Source organism: Leucoraja erinacea, chromosome 8 (assembly GCF_028641065.1).
Source record: "Leucoraja erinacea ecotype New England chromosome 8, Leri_hhj_1, whole genome shotgun sequence".
NCBI lineage: Eukaryota > Metazoa > Chordata > Chondrichthyes > Rajiformes > Rajidae > Leucoraja > Leucoraja erinaceus.
In genome coordinates, this window is record NC_073384.1 from 30,318,959 (window position 1) to 30,340,094 (window position 21,136).

A 21,136-nucleotide genomic window follows, 5' to 3' on the forward strand; every position below is an offset into this window, starting at 1 on the left:
TAGTCTATGATGCAAAAGAATCAGAGGCCCAGAAAGAAATGCAGAAACACTTTCATCCAAATCTGAAAAAGATATGTAGGTCAGTTTCTGAAGAAGGGTCCCGACCTGAAATGTCACCTATCCATGTTTTTCAGGGATCCTGACTAACGGCTGAGTTACCCCAGCACTTTGTGTCTTCTAAGGTTAGTTTCGAGTTTTCTAACACAACTTGCAGTATCCCGGCAATTATAAATGATTTGTGACTAAGCCTCCATGTATATGAGATAGAATTGCATGCACTGTTGCAGTCCGAGAAAGACAGAAATATCATTGGGCAATACTGGCTTTGTGCATTCATAAAAATCGACAGTGTGATTTGTTGTGTGTCATTAGGTCTCCGAGTAGAAAATGGATCAATAAACAAATCTTAAGTGCAGCAGTTCTTTATGATGTTAAATTGAGATCTGGATTAAAGGTAGAATCTCTTGTGATACTGAAATACAGCATCATTATGCACAGAAGGAGGATTTTCAGCCCATAAACTCCATACTAATCTCCATAAGAGTCAGTAGAAGGGCCTCGATCCGAAATGCCACCTATTCCTTTTCTCCAGAGATGCTGTCTGACCCACTGAGTTGCTCCAGCTTTTTGTGTCTATCTTCGGTTTAAACCAACATCTGCAGATCCTTCCTATACAAACTCCATATTGTCGATAGACAAATAATGCTGGAGTAACTCAGCGGGACAGGCAGCATCTCTGGAGAGAAGGAATGGATGACGTTTCAAGTCAAGTCCCTTCTTCATGTCCATATGGTTCTTTGTCTGAGGAATCTAATCATTCTGCTTTTTCCATGGAGTCCTGCAAGTCATTTACCTGTAAGTGTTGGTCCAATTCCCTTCTAAATGCCCTGAATGATCTGTTTCTAATTCCCTCACGGGCAGTGAGTTGCAGACTGAATACAAACTGCATGAAAATGCTTTTCCTCAGTTTCTCCAGAAGCTGTGGTGTCCCGATACTTTAACCAACTGCCAATGGTAATTACATTAAGTGGGTGAAATTGAAGAATTATTACACATTACAAGAAATACATAATGTCTTTAAGGCACAAAAGCCTAACAAGTAATCCAAATTGATCCAATCCAGTAATCCAATCCACATTCGATGAAGGATCTTTGACCCAAGACATTGACTCTGTCTTTCTTCCCATAGATGCAGCCTGACTTGCTGAGTATTTCCAGATTTTTCAGTTTCTATTTTTAGTTTAGATTATCAGCATCTGCAGCTTCTGTTTTGATTTTCTGATCTGGTTGATATTATGTTCCGGTAAAGCTAGCAGAAAGTAGTTTTGAGTGCGTGAACATTTTTTTTTAGGTCAGATGGGAAAGATTCAAAATGGTCCCAAGAGCAACTTTTTCACACACATGGTAGTGTGTATATGAAATGAGCTACAAGAGGAAGTGGTAGAGGTGGGTGCAAATATATTTCAAGTATACTTGGACAGGTATATGGATACAAAAATGTTTGGAAGTGTATGGGCCAGGCACAGGCAAGTGGGATTAGCTAATTTGGGTAAATTAGTCAACATGGATGAATTGGGCCAAATAATCTGTTTCCATGCTGTATATCTCTATCACTCTATGACGTTCCATATTATCTTGTGACTGGTAAATTGCTTCAGAATGCCTCTAGTGATATTTTAAAGCATGAATGGGGCTCAGCAATTTTCAAAAGTAATTCAAATATAGCTAACAAGGGAAATTAAAAAAAGCAATGCACCAATTGAAAAAGGCTTATAACGTTGTCAAAAGAGCAGCAAGCCTGAGGATTGCTACTACTCCAGAATGTATCAAGGGAGGACCATGCCATTGGCAAGAAATGGAAAATCAGAATATGAGAGTAATCCAGAAAGTAAAATAAAAATAGACTCCAATGACATCTATTAATGTGCAAAAAGAAAATGAAATATAAAATGCCAATCTGGATTATTTGCAGTGAGAAATGGAACATAAAACAGTACAACATAAGAATGGCCCCTCAAGGCCCACAATGTCTATGCTGTACATAATGGTTAGAATAACTATATAACTAAATGTCTCATTTTGACCACTTCCTCTCTACGCTATATATTGATTTTAGAAAAAACGCTACCATATATCGCTATGATTTATGGCCATCTTACTCGCAGTCCTCCTCCGCTGAGGCAGCCCTGAGGATTTTTCCGAACGATGAAAAATACAAAAAGTTTATAAGTGTTTACATTTTTTTTAGATCAGCTGATTGGTACTCTCGCCTGTCAATCACCATGATGAAGGTAATGCCCCTTTCGTTGGGGGGGCGGGGGAGGTGGGGCAGGACTATAAAACCCCGGATGCCTGGCGCGAGTCAGCCACTCTGGAAGATCGCGAGGGAGAGTGCACTACCGTGATTCTATGCTGTGAATCAACTGAACTGTGAGTCTGCAATGTACTTGCAATAAATGATTTGTTAGCCCTTAATGACAATGCAATGAGTACTTTGGCAATTTGGTGGCCTGTATTCTGCTCTAAATGCTATGAAATTGAATTTGGTGGCCTGCACTCTGATTGAAATCTAATTAAACTGAATTTGGTGACCTGCACTCTGTTTGAAATGTTTACGAGAGTTTCCTGGACAGGACCTACAGTGAGACTGTCATGCCGAGGATACGAAAAATGAACCCCACACTCCCGTCTCCCCCTTCTAAAAGCAAAAGTTACAGAATGGCCACTCTGAAAGCCACTCCCCCCTTATCTCTCTCCCTGGGAAGGACTCTCTCTCCCTTCTCTCTCTCCCCCGCTTCTCTCTCACACCTTCCTTGGTGCTCTCCCAGTTCTCTCCCCACACTCCCGTCTCCCTCTTCTCTCTCCCCCCTCTCTCTCTCTCTCATCCTCTCTCCCCTTCTCTCTCTCCCCTTCTCTCACTCTTCTCTCTCTCTCTCTCCCCTCTCTCCACTCTCTCTGTCTCTCCTCTTCTTTCTCCCTCTCCCTCTCTCCTCTCTCCCCTTTCTCCTCCCCCTCTCTCCCTCTCCCCTTCTCTACCCCCCTTCTCTCTCTCTCTCCTCCGTCTCCACCTGCGTGACCGTCCCGCAGTCACATAGAAACATAGAAATTAGGTGCAGGAGTAGGCCATTCAGCCCTTCGAGCCTGCACCGCCATTCAATATGATCATGGCACATCATCCAACTCAGTATCCTGTAGCTGCCTTCTCTCCATACCCCCTGATCCCTTTAGCCACAAGGGCCACATCTAACTCCCTCTTAAATATAGCCAATGAACTGGCCTCAACTACCTTCTGTGGCAGAGAATTCCAGAGATTCACCACTCTGTGTGTGAAAAATGTTTTCCTCATCTCGGTCCTAAAAGATTTCCCCCTTATCCTTAAACTGTGACCCCTTGTTCTGGACTTCCCCAACATCGGGAACAATCTTCCTGCATCTAGCCTGTCCAGCCCCTTAAGAATTTTGTACGTTTCTGTAAGATCCCCCCTCAATCTCCTAAATTCTAGAGAGTACAAACCAAGTCTATCCAGTCTTTCTTCAGATGAAAGTCCTGACATCCCAGGAATCAGTCTGGTGAACCTTCTCTGTACTCCCTCTATGGCAAGAATGTCCTTCCTCAGATAAGATGACCAAAACTGTACGCAATACTCCAGGTGTGGCCTCACCAAGACCCTGTACAACTGTCACTGACCGTGATGCACCGCCATCGGACCCCAACCTCCACACCAGGGTAATTGCCCCCCCCCTCGGACCACCGGACTTTGACACCCACACCGGGTGATTCACCCCGGCTGCAGAGACAGACATTTTATTTATTACCGTCTCAGTGTTTGCGGAACGCACCCAAGGTCCCACGCACAAAACAAGCAGCACCTCTGGAGAGAAGAAATGGGTGACGTTTTGTGCCGAGACCATTCTTTAGAGCAGTGGTTCTCAAATGGGGGTACGCGTACCCCTGGGGGTACGTGAAGGCACTCCAGGGGGTACGTGAGATTTTAAAATGTAGGCCTACACTCTTCCTGTTCATCCTCTCTTGCTGCCGCCCGCCGGCTCAGCAGGACGTCGGCTCCCCCCGGCGCTGCGCTGCCCCCGCCGCCGCCTCTGCCTCCATGGCCATCGCAGCCAGCCCGGGCTCACTGAGGCTCCGCTCCACATCCGCCCACATCGTGCTGCAGCTCACCTTGCAAGTGGACCACGGGAAACTCAGCGCCGGGGAGGCGTCACCGCCGAGTGTCTCACCCCGGGGTTGAAACGTTCAGCGGCATTTCCTTTGGTGGCCCGGCTGCTGTACTTTCTGTATGTCACTGGAAAGACTCAGCAAGCCAGGCAGCAACCCAATGCAGTACCTCCCCGCAAGGTCCAGCCTTCTCCCCGTTTTAAATAATCTAAAAACTTATGGAGTTGTGTTCACTATAACCAAAATTTTCAACCACTGTTATGTCACCTGGTCAAGATCGTTTCTGAGTGCCGATGTGACAGTCTCTCTGTGACTTAACTCCTCAATCTATCCCCACCCTCTCACGGTCACATTTAAACTGGAGGGGAACAAATATCCTGGGAGGGAGATTTGCTAGCGCTACTCTTGAGGCAGAGGGTCCCATGCATAAATGAGGCAGAAGAGAAGTTGGGGGGCAGATTTAGTGGACAGGACAGGACAGGCAGGAGAACAGCAAAGTGAGAGACAGGACCAATGGTTTAGAGTCTATCAGTTCCAAAGTTTAATAAATCAGACACTGATGGCACAGTGCTCTGTTTTAAGTTTATTTTTTTCAACCAAAAATGCTTTGCGCTGGTTAGGGGGTACTTGGCTGAAAAAATATTTCACAGGGGGTACATCACTGAAAAAAGGTTGAGAACCACTGCTTTAGAGTGCATCTGAAAGGTCTCGACCCGAAACGTCACCCATTCCTTCTCTGCAGAGATGCTGCCTGTTCAGCTGAGTTACTCCAGCATTTTGTGTCTATCTTTAGTGTGACAGTTGTCTAATTTCATCGGCTTTGTGTAATGCGCGCCCAGAAGAGATGCTGTACATGCCGCTTGCATCTATTTACACAAGTGCGCTCAAATTAAAATCCCACATCTTTGCGAGGGAGGGATGGAATGGATGTAATCACCGGCTAAAACAAAGGCCGTTAGGACAGGGAAATAATGCCACTAGTTAATTAACCATGTTCCCGATTGTAAGAACGATTTATACATGTAAGACATGCTATACATTTATACATGGTTAATTAACTGGTGTATATCATGTATTACATGCATAAATCGTTCTTCCATGGGGGTAGAGTGCTGACATGGATAGAAGATTGGTTGGCAGACAGGAAACAAAGAGTAGGGATTAACAGGTCCATTTCAGAATAGCAGGCGGTGACTAGTGGGGTACCGCAAGGCTCGGTACTGGGACTGCAGCTATTTACAATATACATCAATAATTTGGATGAAGGGAGTCAAAGTAACATTAGCAAATTTGCAGATAACACAAAGCTGGGTGGCAGTGTGAACTGTGAGGAGGATGCTATGAGAATGCAGGGTGACTTGGACAGATTGTGGGCAGATGCATGGCAGATGAAGTTTAATGTGGATAAATGTGAGGTTATCCACTTTGGTATCAAAAACAGGAATACAGATTACAATCTAAATGGCGTCGTTGGGAAAAGGAGAAGTACAACGGGATCTGGGGGTCCTTGTTCATCAGTCTATGAAAGTAAGCATGCAGGTACAGCAGGCAATGAAGAAAGCGAATGGCATGTTGGCCTTTATAACAAGAGGAATTGAGTATAGGAGCAAAGAGGTCCTTCTGCAGTTGTACAGAGCCCTAGTGAGACCACAACTGGAGTATTGTGTGCAGTTTTGGTCCCCTAATTTGAGGAAGGACATTCTTGCTATTGCAGCGTAAATTTACAAGGTTAATTCCCTAAATGGCGGGATTGTCATATGCTGAGAGAATGGAGCAGCTGGGCTTGTATACTCTGGTGTTTAGAAGGATGAGAGGGTATCTTATTGAAACATATAAGATTGTTAAGGGTTTGGACACGCTCAAGGCAGGAAACCTGTTCCCGATGTTGGGGTAGTCCAGAACCAGGGGCCACGGTTTAAGAATAAGGGGTAAGCCATTTAGAACAGATGAGGAAACACTTTTTTTTCCAGAGTGTTGTGAGTCTGTGGCATTCTCTGCCCCAGAGGGCTGTGGAGGCAGGTTCTCTGGATACTTTCAAGAGAGAGCTAGATAGGGCTCTTAAGATAGCAAAGTCAAGGGATATGGGGAGGAAGGCAGGAACGGGGTACTGATTGGGGATGATCAGCCATGATCACATTGAATGGCGGTGCTGGCTCGAAGGGCCGAATGGCCTACTCCTACACCTATTGTCTATTGTCTATTGAAACTGAATTTGGTGGTCTGCACTCTGCTTGAAATGCCATAAAACTTTATTTGGTGGCCTGCACTCTGCTTGAAATGCTATGAAATTGAATTTGCTGGCCGGCACGCTGCTTGAAATGCTATGAAATTGAATTTGCTGGCCTACATTCTGCTAGAAATGCTATGAAATTGAATTTGCTGGTCTGTACTCTGCTTAAAATGGAATTTCAAGGAATAGCCATGAGTGAACTGCCAGCCCACCAGCCCTGAGTGACTGAGCTGCCAGCCCACCAGCCCTGAGTGAAAGAGCTGCCAGCCCACCAGGCCTGAATGTCTGAGTTGCCAGCCCACCAAGCCTGAGTGACTGAGCTGCCAGCCCAAGAATCCATTCGGCCCACAATGTCCATAATAGCCCTGTGGAAACCTGACCCTTTGGCCCACAACACCCATACTAGCACTCTAGAAAGCCCCCCCCCCCCCCCCACCAATATTGGAATTGGTGGAGATGTGGAATATTGCGTTGGGGGACCAGCCCTCACGTAACATTATGAAGGGTATACATAGGACAGGTAGTCATAGTTATCTTCCTAGGATAGGCTAGTCTAAACCTAGTCTCATTTAAGGTGAGAAGGAAAGATTTAAACAAGATTTGAGGGTGAAATGTATCGCACAGAGGGTGGTGGGTATAAGGAAGCGGTATGTGGTCCAATTACAATGTTTTAAAAAACATTTGAACTTGTACATGGATAGGAAAGCTTTAGATGGGATTTGAGCCAAACTCAGGCAAATACGATTAGCACGGGTAGGCGTCATGCTCAGCATGGATATTTTGACTACTGACTTGGCACTAGTTTAAATCACGCTGCTAAGGAGGGAGACATTGAATTCCAGGTAATTTATTTACATAATTCTTTAAATAAACAAATTCACGGTCATGCACACATAACTTAACATTAGAAGAGGTACACATATGTTTGTTTCACTAACACTATATATTTGCCATTTAAGTTGCACTGAATAGAACATACAACGTACAACATACAGCAATACAGCATAAGAACTGCCCCTTCAGCACACAATGTTTTGGCTGAACACGATGCCAAGCCAAATTCATGTCTGCCTGCACATAATCCATAACTCTCCATTCCTTACATATCCACATGCCTATCCAAAAGTCTTATAAATGCCACTACCATGTCAGCCTCAACTACCTCCCCCGACAACATCTTCCAGGCATTCACCTCCTAAGTAGAAAAACGTGCCCCACACATCCTCCATTAAACTTTCCCCGCTTATCTTATAGCTACTGCTGATGTTGGACATTTCCACCCTGGGGAAAAGATTCTGACAGTCTGTCCTATCTACACTTATAATGGTAGAGCTACTGCTTTACAGCGCCAGAGATCCTGACTACGGGTGCTTGTTTGTACGGAGTTTGTACGGAGTTTGTACGTTCTCCCCATAACCGCATGGGTTTCTCCGAAATCTTCGGTTTCCTCCCACATTCCAAAGATGTACAGGTTGTAGGTTAATTGGCTTGGAATAAATGTAAAAAAATTGTTCCTGGTGCGAGTTGGGTGGTGTCAATGTGCAGGGACCGCTGGTTGGTGCAGACTCAGTGAGCCGAAGGGCGTGTTTCCGCGATGTATCGCTGATCTAAACTAAACTAAAAAAAATCTATGACTACGATTACGTCCAAGTCATTTATATATATCACTGACATCAGAGGTTTCAGCATAGATTCCTACAGAACTCCACTGGGTACAGACCTTTAGCCTGAATATTGCCCTTCCACCACTATCAGTAAGCCAGTTTTAAATCCATACAACCGCCATTGTTAATCCCATGCATCTTAATCTTCTGGATTAGCCTTCCATAGGGAACTTCATCAAATGCCTTACTAAAATGCATGTAGACAACGTCCACTGCCCTCATCGATCACCTTCATCACTTCCTCAAAATATTTCATCAAGATAGTAAGACCCGACCTGCCATGTACAAAGCCTTGCTGATAGCCCATAAGTAACCCATTCTCTTCCGAATCCAAATTAATCCTATCCTGAAGAATCCTCTCCAATAGCTTCCCTACCACCAGCCTATAATTCCCTAGATTCACTTCTTAAATAAAGGAACAACATTAGCTACTCTCCAGTCTTCTGGGACCTTGCCTGTGGGTAGAGAAGACACAAAGATCTTTGTCAAGGCTCCTGTAATTTCCTCTCTTGCCTCTCTCAATAAACTGGGATTGATCCCGTCAAATCCTGGGACTTTTTCCACCTTCATGTTCTTCAAGCGCCCTGACGCCTACTCCTTCTTAATCTCAAACTCCCCTTGCATATTTGTGTTCTCCGTACTGATCTCAATGTCCTCCATGTCCTTCTACTTGGTGAAAACAGATGCAAAGTACTTGTTTAGTACCCCTACATCCTCAGACCAAGCACAAATGCCTTTCTTTATCCTTGAGCAGCCCTACTTTCTCTCTGGTTACCCTTTCTTTTTAACGTAGATATAAAAAGTTTTGCGATTTTCTTTAATCTGACTTGCCAAAGCTGTTTTGTGGCCCCTTTGGCCCTTCTAATGTCCTATCCAGTCATGGAGTCATAGAGAGATCGAAGATAGTAAAAGGCCCTTCAATTCACCATGCCGTCCATCAACCAATCATTTTTACTGAGCCTATATTAATTTCCACGTTCCCATCTACTCCTTCAACGTTCCACCTCTCACCTACTCATGGGAGGCAATTCACAGTGGCCAAATTAGTTGTCAACCGACAAAGTTTTGAGATTCGGAAGGAAACGTGCAAACTCCACATAGACATTTCAATGTTTGTGCACTGTCGGATTAACCTAACTACAATGGGTGGAAGGATGTGGGATGAGTCATTTGGTGCCTTATGATCATTCTGCATATCCCACCTCTGAAAGGAATTAAAAGACTTCCACCTCAATCAATGCCCAACACCCGAGTAAGCAGTCAAACAATGGTGTGGGCTGTGGCCACTATACAGGAAGGAAACATGGATCCTTCATGTTAAGGCAACAACAGGCACCAGCCCATGGGAAGGGAATGAGAGTAGAAAAATATCACTGGAAATGTAAGATCACGTAGCCATTGAGTACAGAACAGTGTGTTGGTTCCACAAATTTAGGTCATCTTTGATACTCAGGACATGAGTGATGAAGTCCAAACTGATTGGGCACCCTTATAACACTGCCCCCTGACCCATTGTAAAACATCCCCATGCTGAGATCTGTACAGGTCAAGCACATCTGCAAATCTATGTTTCAATGACCAGCACAGCAGGCTGTGGCAGAGAGATTGGCTGAAAATGTCATTGTGGATTTAATAGAAGCAGTGGCAATACATGCAAGGAACTGACAGTAATTTGATTTATTTTTTAGTGCTGCAGCTACTTGGTACAAATCACATCCATCACTAACTGCCTTGTCCGACACGTTCATACCCAGCTTTACCAATACCATTTATTATTTTATACTTGGCTTTGGCTATGTTTTAATAATGACAAAAGTGTTCAGCACAGTGTGGCTTATGCATGCAGACATTTTTGTTATTTTGTGATGTGAAAATGCTGGGAGTTCTGTTTCAGAAATCAAAATACAGGATGTGGCTGTCATATCTTAAAAAACACGTTGGAAACATCTTCACCAGAAAGGCCGCCATGTTTTAAGTAGGTGCCACATCTCTATCAGCTCACTTAGGGGTGGGGATAAATATTTGCAATGCCCAAACCCCATCAAGAAATAAATAGAAGAAAATTATTGTCCATCCCTAATTGTCCAAGAATGCAATGGTTGCCCTGGCAGTGCTGCTGCCTCACTGCTCCGTGGCCCTGTGTTCGATCGTGACCTCGGGTACTGGTTGTGCAGGCTCTGCAATCCCTCCCTGCAACTGGGAGGGTATCGGAGAAGTGCTCTGGTTTGCTCCCTCCTCCCAAAAAATGTGTTGTGAGCTAATTGGCCTTGGTTCAACAAAGTGTACAGGGGAACCTGTCTGGAGGGCACCAGGCATGCCTAAGGCCCAGTGAAATGTCAGTATAAGATTACTTCTCCGCTTATCAACAAAAACAGCTTGCAATGGACAGAGCTGTGTGATCTCACAGACAATAGACCAGCTGAGATCTTTGTAGTCAACCACTGTAGTAAATGGTGGTGGACAATTAAACAGCTAATGGGAGGAAGAGGATTCAAGGTCATCCCTGTACGTAATGATGGGGACTGGTGCTGAAGGCATGGTTAAAGCATTCACTGCCATATTCAGCCAGAACACACAACACATCCCTTCATCACAGAAGCAATTTTCCTGTCATTTCATTTCATTCCGCGTGATGCCAAGAATCAACTGCGGTCACTGGATACAATAAAGGTTGCGGGACCAGATAAATACCCAGTTGTGGTACCGAAGAATATGCTGCAGAATTGACTGGCTCACTCATCATGGTGTTCCTGTGCAGTACCACACAGGAATGTACCTGATAGTGAGGAAAATAATCCGCATATAACCCATTCTTGCAAAGCAGGATAATCCAATATGACTAGTCTCTCACCTTTATAATACTGGGAGGGTCACCACTAACCAAAAAATTCAAAAGGACCAGCTTCATATATCCCATGGCAAGAACATGTCCCAAGCCCATAGCCTCCAACCCTCAGAAGCTAGCGGGTAGCAAATGCATTGGAACACCACCACACAGGTCCCTCTCTGAGTTACACACCATCCTGACTTGGAAATATAGAGCCACACAACACAAAAACATGCCATTCAGCCCGCTGAGTGTGCATCAAGTACTCACGTACACCAATCCTACACTGGCCCCGTTTTATTCTGACCATGTGTGAGGAAGCAAGGACACTTGTAAGAAACTCAGGTAGTCACAGTGAGAACATGCAAACTCCACCCAGATAGCAACAGAGGTCAGGAATGAAGTCTGATAGGTGGAGCTATGAGACAATGGCCCTAGTATCTGAGCCATGTATTATGCACTGTCCCCCAGTCAAAATCCTAGATATAGCACTGTGTGCGTTCCTTCATCAGAAAAATTGCAAGAGCTCAAGAAGGTGGATCATCAAAACCTTCTCAAGGGCATTTAACAATGGGCAATATATGTTACTGCAATCCCAAAAATAAATGTAAAAAAGTACAGTTGCGCTTTGGTAAGAGGCAAAATGAATCAAGGGAGGATGGGTTAGTGGACTACTGAGGGAAAACAAGTTGAAGGGCTACAGAGAAATAAGGAAAGGAGGATTGGGATCAATGAGATTGCTTCTGGCAGGCAACATGGACCTGATGGGGGTAAATAGTCTTCTTCTGTGCCATGACATTTCAGAGAGGATGTGTTTTTTCTTGATCCATTGGGACCTTTGTGGGGAAAGTTCTCACAGGATGATATTTTAGTATCCATATCAAGAAGGAGAGGAACTAATGGATTTTGCTGTTCTCATGTACCTTGTGCATTCATTTTCCCAATAGAAACGGTGGGAAGTGGGGATAAAGAAGTCTTGGTGAGTTACAGTGGGTCTTGAGGTTGGTACATGCTGGAACTACAGGGTGCCAGTGAAGGGATTGATCATGGAACTGGCGGGCCTATTATACGTGGCCTCTTCTGTTCCAATTACAACCTGATATATGATGTGGATGAAAATCAGATAATTGCTGTTTTACGATGATTACTGCTAACAAGACGCAGAATATACTGAAATGTGACAGCGGTGACGTTATTTAAGAGCTGACCATGTAAACAAAATAGATTAAAAAGAACCAAATTGCTAATATATATTTCTCTCAGTAGCTGGTATACCCAGTGTACATTTCTGTCCTGGAATTGTAGTAATTTTCCATATTTATACCTTGAGGCAGTTCACGCTCAGTCTATTGCTGAACCAATCATATCTTTACTAATGGAAGCTTGCCACTAAATTTCACTCCAATATTTTCTGTCATGTGAGTTGTCCCATGACAACCTGATGGTGCAATGGTATTGTGGTTGTAAATCATCTGTCTTCAACTCCACTAATTGCTCTGTCAAAGCTATTTCCTCGACAGTAAGAGGTCGGCCAAAGGGCTGGAAGAAACTCCTGCGTGTGCAGAAGCTGTCGACGAGCACTGTGAGAAAGGTAGCAACAACAAGATAGAGCTAATGGTACAATTACACATGCGGCACTATATATGGTTTCAAAGGGCACGTGCCGATAATAATGCATTGTTGCAGGACAGCATTTGAGAAGCATTTAAGTCTGACATGGGCAGTTCAACAATTGTCTTACAAACAGCTTGTGGTCAAAGGTCACATCCTGGGTTACCATGCCTCTACAAAAGCCTTTTGCACTTGAGTTTTCTCCAGTCTATAACATTGGACAATAACATGGAGCAGCGGAAGAGAGTTACCGTTCAATAATCATGGGGAACTACTGAGAGGGTGGGTTGCAGATCTTGGTATTTCTGGTGCTCAAATTCATACTGACTATGATATCACAAACAATGAATGTAAATAGAATCTTATAAAAACAAAAATCTTTATGCTCACAGCTTGAAATAAATATCTTCACTTTTCTGGGCAATGAAATGAAAATGTTACTCTTCAGTGTGTCTCAGCACCAACTGAGAACCATTTCAGCCTGCCAGATTGCTTTAATAGTCTACGATTAGAGGGGTGACTGAGAGTAGTAAACCAGGGCCAAGCCCACTCTTCTACTGATGTAAACAAAGAATCCCTGCAAGGAACTAAAGGAAAAATCTAACAACACACACATGTGAAACTGCACTGGAAATGTTCTCCATCTGATATCAATCTGTAGCCCAAGGAAATTAATGTCACGAGAAGTTTCATTTCTCTTTAGAGTCAGGTGGGGTCCGACTCTGCATTTGCATTTCAACTTTAGTTTTGCACTGGTATCAAAGGGACCTCTAACCTGTGGATGGTTTTGCACACTCAAACAGTGTTTTTTGACTGAACTCCTTACTGGTTTATTGTGCGACACCTGTCTTTCCATGCTGGAAGTCAAATAAATAGTTGCTGACTCATGTGGATAATGCTCCACAAAATATCAATGGAGGCTAATGGAAAGAACGTTCTGTGAACGTTGACTAACTGGAGGTCACGGATATGAAACATTCAGTCATCAAACAGGAGGAAAAATTATGAAGAATGAAGGATGATTGTCACAGATGAAACAGATTTAGAAGAAACCAAAGCATTGAAGGATTACATGCACAGTGAAACTCTTTCAGATAGATAGTAACTCATTGCAAGTTCAATCTTTTGTTTACTTCCAAATGTGTTTCTTCATGTACTAGTTCTGGCCTCAACAATGCCTTGTACATGCTGCAACATAATGTCCCAATTCCTGTACTCAGTACCCTTACTGATAAACACAAGTGTGCCAAATACTTTCTTCATCACCCTATCTATCTGTATCATCACTTTCAGGGAACCATGTAGCTGTATCCCAAATCTCTCTGCTCTACAACTGTCTCCAGGGCCTGACCATTTACTATATAAATCCTGCTCTTCTTTGACTTCTCACAATGCATCACCTCACATTTGTCCACATTAAATTCTGTCTCTCTTTCCTTTTCCCACTTCCCTAGTTGAACTAAAACCTTTTGTAAACTTGGATGGACTTCTCATTGTCCACTATAACTTCCCAGCTTCCCACAATATCCAATGATTTACTAATTCATGGCCTAGGTAATTATCCACCTTAATATACTTTAAGACTGCTATCACCTACTCTTCTGTAACTTGGAACATGGTCCAACACATCACTACTCATTTTTCTAAATTATTTTGCTTCTATGGTGTTCTCCTCAGTAAATAAAGATGAGAAGTATTCATTTAATATCTGGCCCATTTTCTGAGCTCAATGCATGTATAATGATGTTGAGTCTTACGAGGAACTATTTTCTCCCTTGTTACCCTTTTGCTGTTATTGAATTGATGTTTCTGTACATTAACGCACAATCTGCTGTCATTTGTACATTTGGTATTGATATTGATTTATTATTGTCACGTGTACTGAGATACAGTGAACAAACTTTGTATTATGCCATATCCAGGCAAATTATACTACACCAGATAGTACAAATGGGAACATAAACAAAGTGCAGAACATGGTCGGACAGTTGACAACTTAAAAGAGTAGACTGATTGTAATAAACGTTATTAGATTTGTTAGGGCTAGAATCACCATGATCTGATGCAATGATCAACTAGCAATTCAATAACCAATGGAAACACTACTTGGCTTGGCAACACAGACCTCAAAAATAACATTTCTATTCTGATATGACCAAAGGTCAGATACAAATATGTTACACAGGCTCACAATAATTTACTTTTCAAGGTTTGAGATACAACATAGATACAAGAAAAGGGATAGACCCAAGCAGTAACTTGGGTGGCATGGTGGCGCAGCGGTAGAGTTACTGCCTCACAGCAACAGAGACCGGGGTTCAATCCTAACTACAGGTACGTGGCTGTACGGGTTTTGTATATTCTCCCTGCGACCTGCATGGTTTATCCCCGGGAGCTCTGGTTTTCTCCCACACTCCAAAGACGTACAGGTTTGTAGATTAATTGGCTTTGGTAACATTTTAAATTGTCCCTATTGTGTGTCGGATAGTGTTAATGGGCGGGGATCTCTGGTTGGCACAGACTCGGTGGGCCAAAGGGCCTGTTTCCACCCTGTAACTTGAAACTAAACTAAACTAAGTAACATTACAAATGGAAAATACCATCAGAATGTATGCATAGAAAAGTAACGTGTATCAAATTTGTGCTCTCCCTTAAATCCTGGCTCTTCATAAATGTCCAACCTGGTGATACATTAATTTTGTTACATGTGATTCCTTGATTGTACTAAGGGCTGAGAAGCAATGACAGTGAACCACAAATGTATATCTAATCAAAGCCATTGCTCCATTCTCCGTTTTAAATGTAAAATATCCCCCTTCAGAAATAACAGATTTTGCATGGCAACTTATCCCAGAGGAATAAAGATGGGAAGAAGAATAGGAGGAATTATTATTATTAATTGATAACATACAAAACCTTAAAGGCATTTCCTACAATGAATGGTACATTATTTCTTAATAAACCTGCCATATCTCTATTGTTAATCTTTCATTGTGAATGCCAGTGACGCTGCCTTGACACTGAAGGCCAGCAAGCTCTAACAACAGCTGCTGCCATCAAAACTAACACAAGGCTAACACAAGGCAACACTCCGTAAATTGTTGCAATACTTCACTTGCAATGATTACTAAGCAGATAATCTAATCTTACAAGAATGGTTATAAACTGCTTAGCTTACATGGTTAAGGCATCCTTCTCAACAAAACCTGTCAACATATGCTCTTCAAATTCCATTTTTCCATGCCATGTATTTGCATTTCATATTAAACATAGTGCATAGAACAGTACAGCACAGGAACAGGTCCATCAGCCCACAAGACAAGACAGAGATAAGGCAGCACGGTGGTGCAGCGGAGCAGTTGCTGCCTTACAGCGAGTGCAGCACTGGAGACCCGGGTTCAATTCCGACTACGGGTGCTGTCTGTACGGGGTTTGTACGTTCTCCCCGTGACCTGCGTAGGTTTTCTCCGAGATCTTCGGTTTCCTCCCACACTCCAAAGACGTACAGGTATGTAAGTTAATTGACTTGGTAAATGTAAAAAGTGTCCCTAGTGGGTGAAGGCAGGGATCACTGGTCGGCACAGACCCAGTGGGCTGTAGGGCCTGTTTCTGCGCTGTATCTCTAAACTAAACTAAAACTAAAACTTCATCTGTCTGCACATGATTCACACCCCTCCATTCCCTGCATATCAATCCGCCTATCTAAAAGGCTCTTAAACATCACTAACTTACCTGACTAGCAGGGTGAGCGCGAATTGCTATTGCAACATGCAGGACAAGTGCAATTGGAATTTTTTATATAGCGCTGCTGAGGGAGGCAAGGGGAGTACTGGAATCTTACATTCGGGAATGGCTTGAGTTGAGGAGCATTCCTCCCCTGGGAGCTATGGGTAGGGAACAGGTGCGTTGGTGGAGCAGACCCAATAGGTCTGCACTTGGTCTAGTCAACTTTTAAAAGTTGAGGAGCTCACCTAAAAGCAGCTAAAAGGTTTCTGACCCTTAAAGCAATGAACTCTAGTCTTTGGGGTTGACCCAGAGACCCAATAAGTTCTGCACCGGTCTACCTGATCTAAAATTAGCTCCGTTAAAGCAGATGCCCTAGAGTCTTTGGCATTTCGACCCAGAGAAAAAGGTTCTGACCGTCTACCTGATCTATGCCTCTCGTGATAGAGGCATAGAGTCATAGAGTGATACAATGTGGAAACAGGCCCTTCAGCCCAACTTACCCACACAGACCAACATGTTCCAGCTACACTAGTCTCACCTGTCTGCATTTGGTCCATATCTCTACAAACCTGTCCCATCCATGTGCCTGTCTAACTTGGGATAATCCCAGCCTCAACTACCTCTGCTGGCAGCTCGTTCTATAAATTATCCATACTTCTATCAGGTCTCCCTATAATCTCTGGCATTTAAGAGAAATCAATCCAAGTTCATCTAAACTCTTCTCATAGCTAACACTCACTAATCCAGACATTTTGGTAATCCTCTTCTGCATATTCTCCAAAGCCTCCACATCATATTGTAATGTGGCATCCAGAACTACATGCAATACTCCAACTGCAGGTAATCAACGTATTACAGAGCTGCATCATGTCTTCCTGGCTCTTATACAATTATTCTGCACATTTAATTAACCACAACACCACAGACTGAAATTAGCATCTAAAAAGATACAAAAGACTGTAGTAACTCAATGGGCCAGGCCTCATCTCTGGAGAACACGGATAGGTGACGTTTCAAATCAGAACGTTTCTTCTTCAGGCTAATTGTGAGGGGATAGGGGAGGGGAGGAGATAGCTGGTGGAGAGGAGAGGCAGACAAAGCGAGGCCAGTAATAGATGGACACAGACAAAGGGACCTTTTTATAGACAGATGGTGAGAACAACGCCAGAGATTTAAGTTGAATGTTTGAGATTAAGGGATTGAAGTGTTGCAAATTGTGAAGCTAGACAAAGGAATATAGAACGGGAGGTGGATAAATTGGTGTGAGTAAGAGCAGGGTAAAGGGGAGGGGAGTTGTTGGAGCTTACCTAGAATTGTGGAAATCAATGTTTATATTGTTGGAATGTAAGCTACCTAAGCGGAATATGACGTGATGTTCTGCAAGTTTGCGTGTGGCCTCACCCTGGCCATGGAGGAGGCTCAGGACAAGATGATTAGAGTGGGAATTCAAAGGGGAGTTAAAATGGTTAGGAACCAGGAGATCCAGTAGGCCTTGATGAACCAAGCGCAAGTGTTCAACAAAATGGTCACTGCGGGTATGCTTGGTCTCGCTGATGTCCAGGAGGTCACATTGGGATCACCAGATGCAGCAGATGAGTTTAGAGGAGGTGCACACTAACCTCTGTCTCACCTGGAAGAACTGCTGGGATCCTTGAATAGAGCCAGGGTGGTCCGTGTCCTTGATAATGCTGGCTGCCTTTTTGAGACAGTGCCTCTTGTAGATCCCTACAATGGTGGGGAGATCAGTACCTGCTGTGGGCCAGGCAGTGTCCACCACTATTTGTAATCTCCTTTATTCCTGGGCATTCAAGTTGTCAAAACAGGCTGTGATGCAACCAGTCAATATGCTCTCTACTATAAACATGTAGAAGTTCAAGAGAGAATTCATTGACATACTGAATCTCCTCAATCTTCTAATGAAGTAGAGGTATTGGTTGTTATTTAATGATTGCAACAACGTGCTGGGTCCAAGACAATCACATTTGTGAATACTTGGCTCTCCTCTTCTAAAGTTAACAATCAGTCCCTTCATTTACTGATGTTGAGAGCAAGGTTCTTATTCTAGAACCATTCAATCAGCCAATCTATCTCCCTCCTATACTCTGACTCATCATAATCTGTAACTCGTCCGACTATGGAGGTGTCATCAGCGAATATAAAGATGGAGTTGGAACTGTGTCCGGCCACACAGTCATGGGTTTAGAGTGAGTAGAGCAGGGGGCTGAGCACACAACCTTGAAGTGCTTCTGTGCTGATGGCTATTGAGGAAGAAGTGTTGTTGCTAATTTGTACCGATTGTGTTCCATCCAGGAAGAAGTAATGATCCAGTTGCAGGGAGATGCAGTTCTCTGTGCTTGGTAACAAGTTTGGAATGAAGTTTGGAAGTTAAATGCTGAGATGTAGTCAAAGGCCCTTTCACCAAACCCTGCAAAATAAGTCACGCTAACTCTTTCCATTCATATAGTCATTCAGTGCCCTCACAATTGAATTTACCTCTACTTAAATCCAAGCAGTGCATTCCAGTGCCAATTAGTATCATTCTGCTTTGACCTTATAGTTTAAAATATCATGAGTGGAGGGGGGAATATGGATAATGTGAACAGCTAGAATAGGGGACTAAAACTACGGGGCTTAGGTTTAAGGTGAAGAGGGGAAAAGGAGAAGATTTAAAACGAACCTGAGGAGCAGCTTTATCACATACAGTAGAAGGTTGCGGGTACCTGAGCTGCCTGATGGTACAATTATGACAGTTTAAAGACACTTGGACAGATATATGGTTAGAAAAGGTTTGGGGGGTAATAGGCAGATGCAGGCAAGTGGGACTGGGTGGGTTAGGCAATATGGTTGGCATGGATGAGTCGGCTTAAGGACCTGTTTTGATGCTGTATAACTCAGTGATATCTCTGTGATTGTCACCTTCAGGAGCATCTGAATTGTCTTCATTTTTTCTGAACAGCTGCTTCCCCTTAGTCATTGTTAAGAGAGCCCTTGACTGCATCTCATCCATCTCACATCCCTCTGCCCTCAGCTCCTCTTCTGGACTGAATAAGGACAGGGTGCCCGTGGTCCTCGCATCCTACCCCACCAGCCTCCGCATTCAACAGATCATTCTACACTAATTAAGTCGACAAAGTAGTCTTGGAACTGAAATATTTCTATTCCCGTTCCACAGATGCCATCTGACATCCTGAGTGTTTCCAGCATTTTCAGTTTTTGTTATCTTTAACTTGAGGCAGCGGTAGAGTTGTTGCTTTACAGCACCAGAGATCTGGGTTCGATCTTGACTACAGGTGCTTTCGGAGTTTGTATGCTCTCCCCGTGACCTATGTGGGTTTTCTCCGGGTGCTCCAGTTTCCTCCTATAATCCAAATATGTACAGGTTTGTAGGTTAATTGGCTTTAGTAAAATTGTAAATTGTCCCTAGTGTGCAGGGTAATGCTAGTGTACTGGGTGATTGCTGATCGGAGCGGACTCCGTGGGCTGAAGAGGCAGTTTCTGCGCTGTACCTCCAAAGTCTAAAAGTCTAAACTGACGTTGGTCACACACAATGTTCGACCCTTGCCAAAGGATGCAGCAGCTGGCAAGCAGCATGCAATTAGTAGGTCCCGAGTGAGTAGGTTAATTATGGCATGCATTCTCCAGACCTGCTTAAATGATCTGTGAATTGTACTTTCTTTCCCACCCCCTGCCCACCCCCATTGTATTTTAGCATAATGTATGCTGGCATTAGGAGAAAATCTCATTGTTACTCTGAATTCAGGGATATTTCTGCAGAACAGAGAAAGCTTCTCACTATTGTCACCAAGGTCACATGAGTTTTTATATTCAGTATCATATTCAGCAGCTGAATGCTTTATCCCAGAATTGTTTAAAAAAATCTCCTTATAAGCACTGAACGTGATAGATGATTCCTACAGAACCGATGAATCTTAATGGCTTTTGCACCAGCTATTCTCAACTAATGTTGTTTTCCCATCAGTTGTTTTTAAAATTTCATTAATCTTTATGTTTCACCTGATGATTTATGGGCAGTAAGTGCCTTGTCGCAGATCTCTCCTTGACTCCTCCTGTCAGGACAATGTCCACTTTGTGCTACCTGTATAATCTTTCAGCCATCAGGATGGTATTCACGCCTGCAATCAATTTTCCTCATTCACAGCAAGGTAGAAACAGGCATTCAATCCCCCAAGCCTGGTCCACCAGTCAATTAGATTAATGCTGATCTCTATCTGAAAGCCATTTGCTTGCTTTGGTTCCATAACCCAAAATACCCCTGCCTAACAAAAACTTATCTATTATGGGTTGCATTTTCCAATGACACAACTCTTTAAAGGTGAGACGATGAAAATACTACAAAATAGCACAGAAATTGGAATTGCTGGTAAGATGTGTCACCATCTATAAAAGTAATTTATAGTGCACTGGTCAAATCAAATTAGAAGATGAACATCATATTCATTCCGAATATGATATTCATTCATGAATATGATGTTCATTGATGAATATGATGGGGATAATATGAGATTTATTTCAAAGATTTGATGCACGCTCTCAGAAACTAATTAAAATACTTTGAAAACAGCTTTAATCAAGACTGTACTTGCTTCCCACTACAAAGTCTTATTGGGACGGGGCCAATAGATCACTCCCTGATCCAAGTGGCCATTCCTTTTAATTCACCTGGCCATCACCACTGCGATTGGTATCTATTGCTATCCCAGACAGCCCAATGTTACCTACTGATCAATGCTGTATGTTGCAGTTTCTTTGAACCTGAAACGTTAACTCTGTTTTTCTTTCACGAAGCGGAAACAGGCCCTTTAGCCCACAAAGTCCCCCTGAGCAGTGATCCCCACAATCTAACACTATCCTACATGCTAGAGATGATTTACAATTATGCCAAGC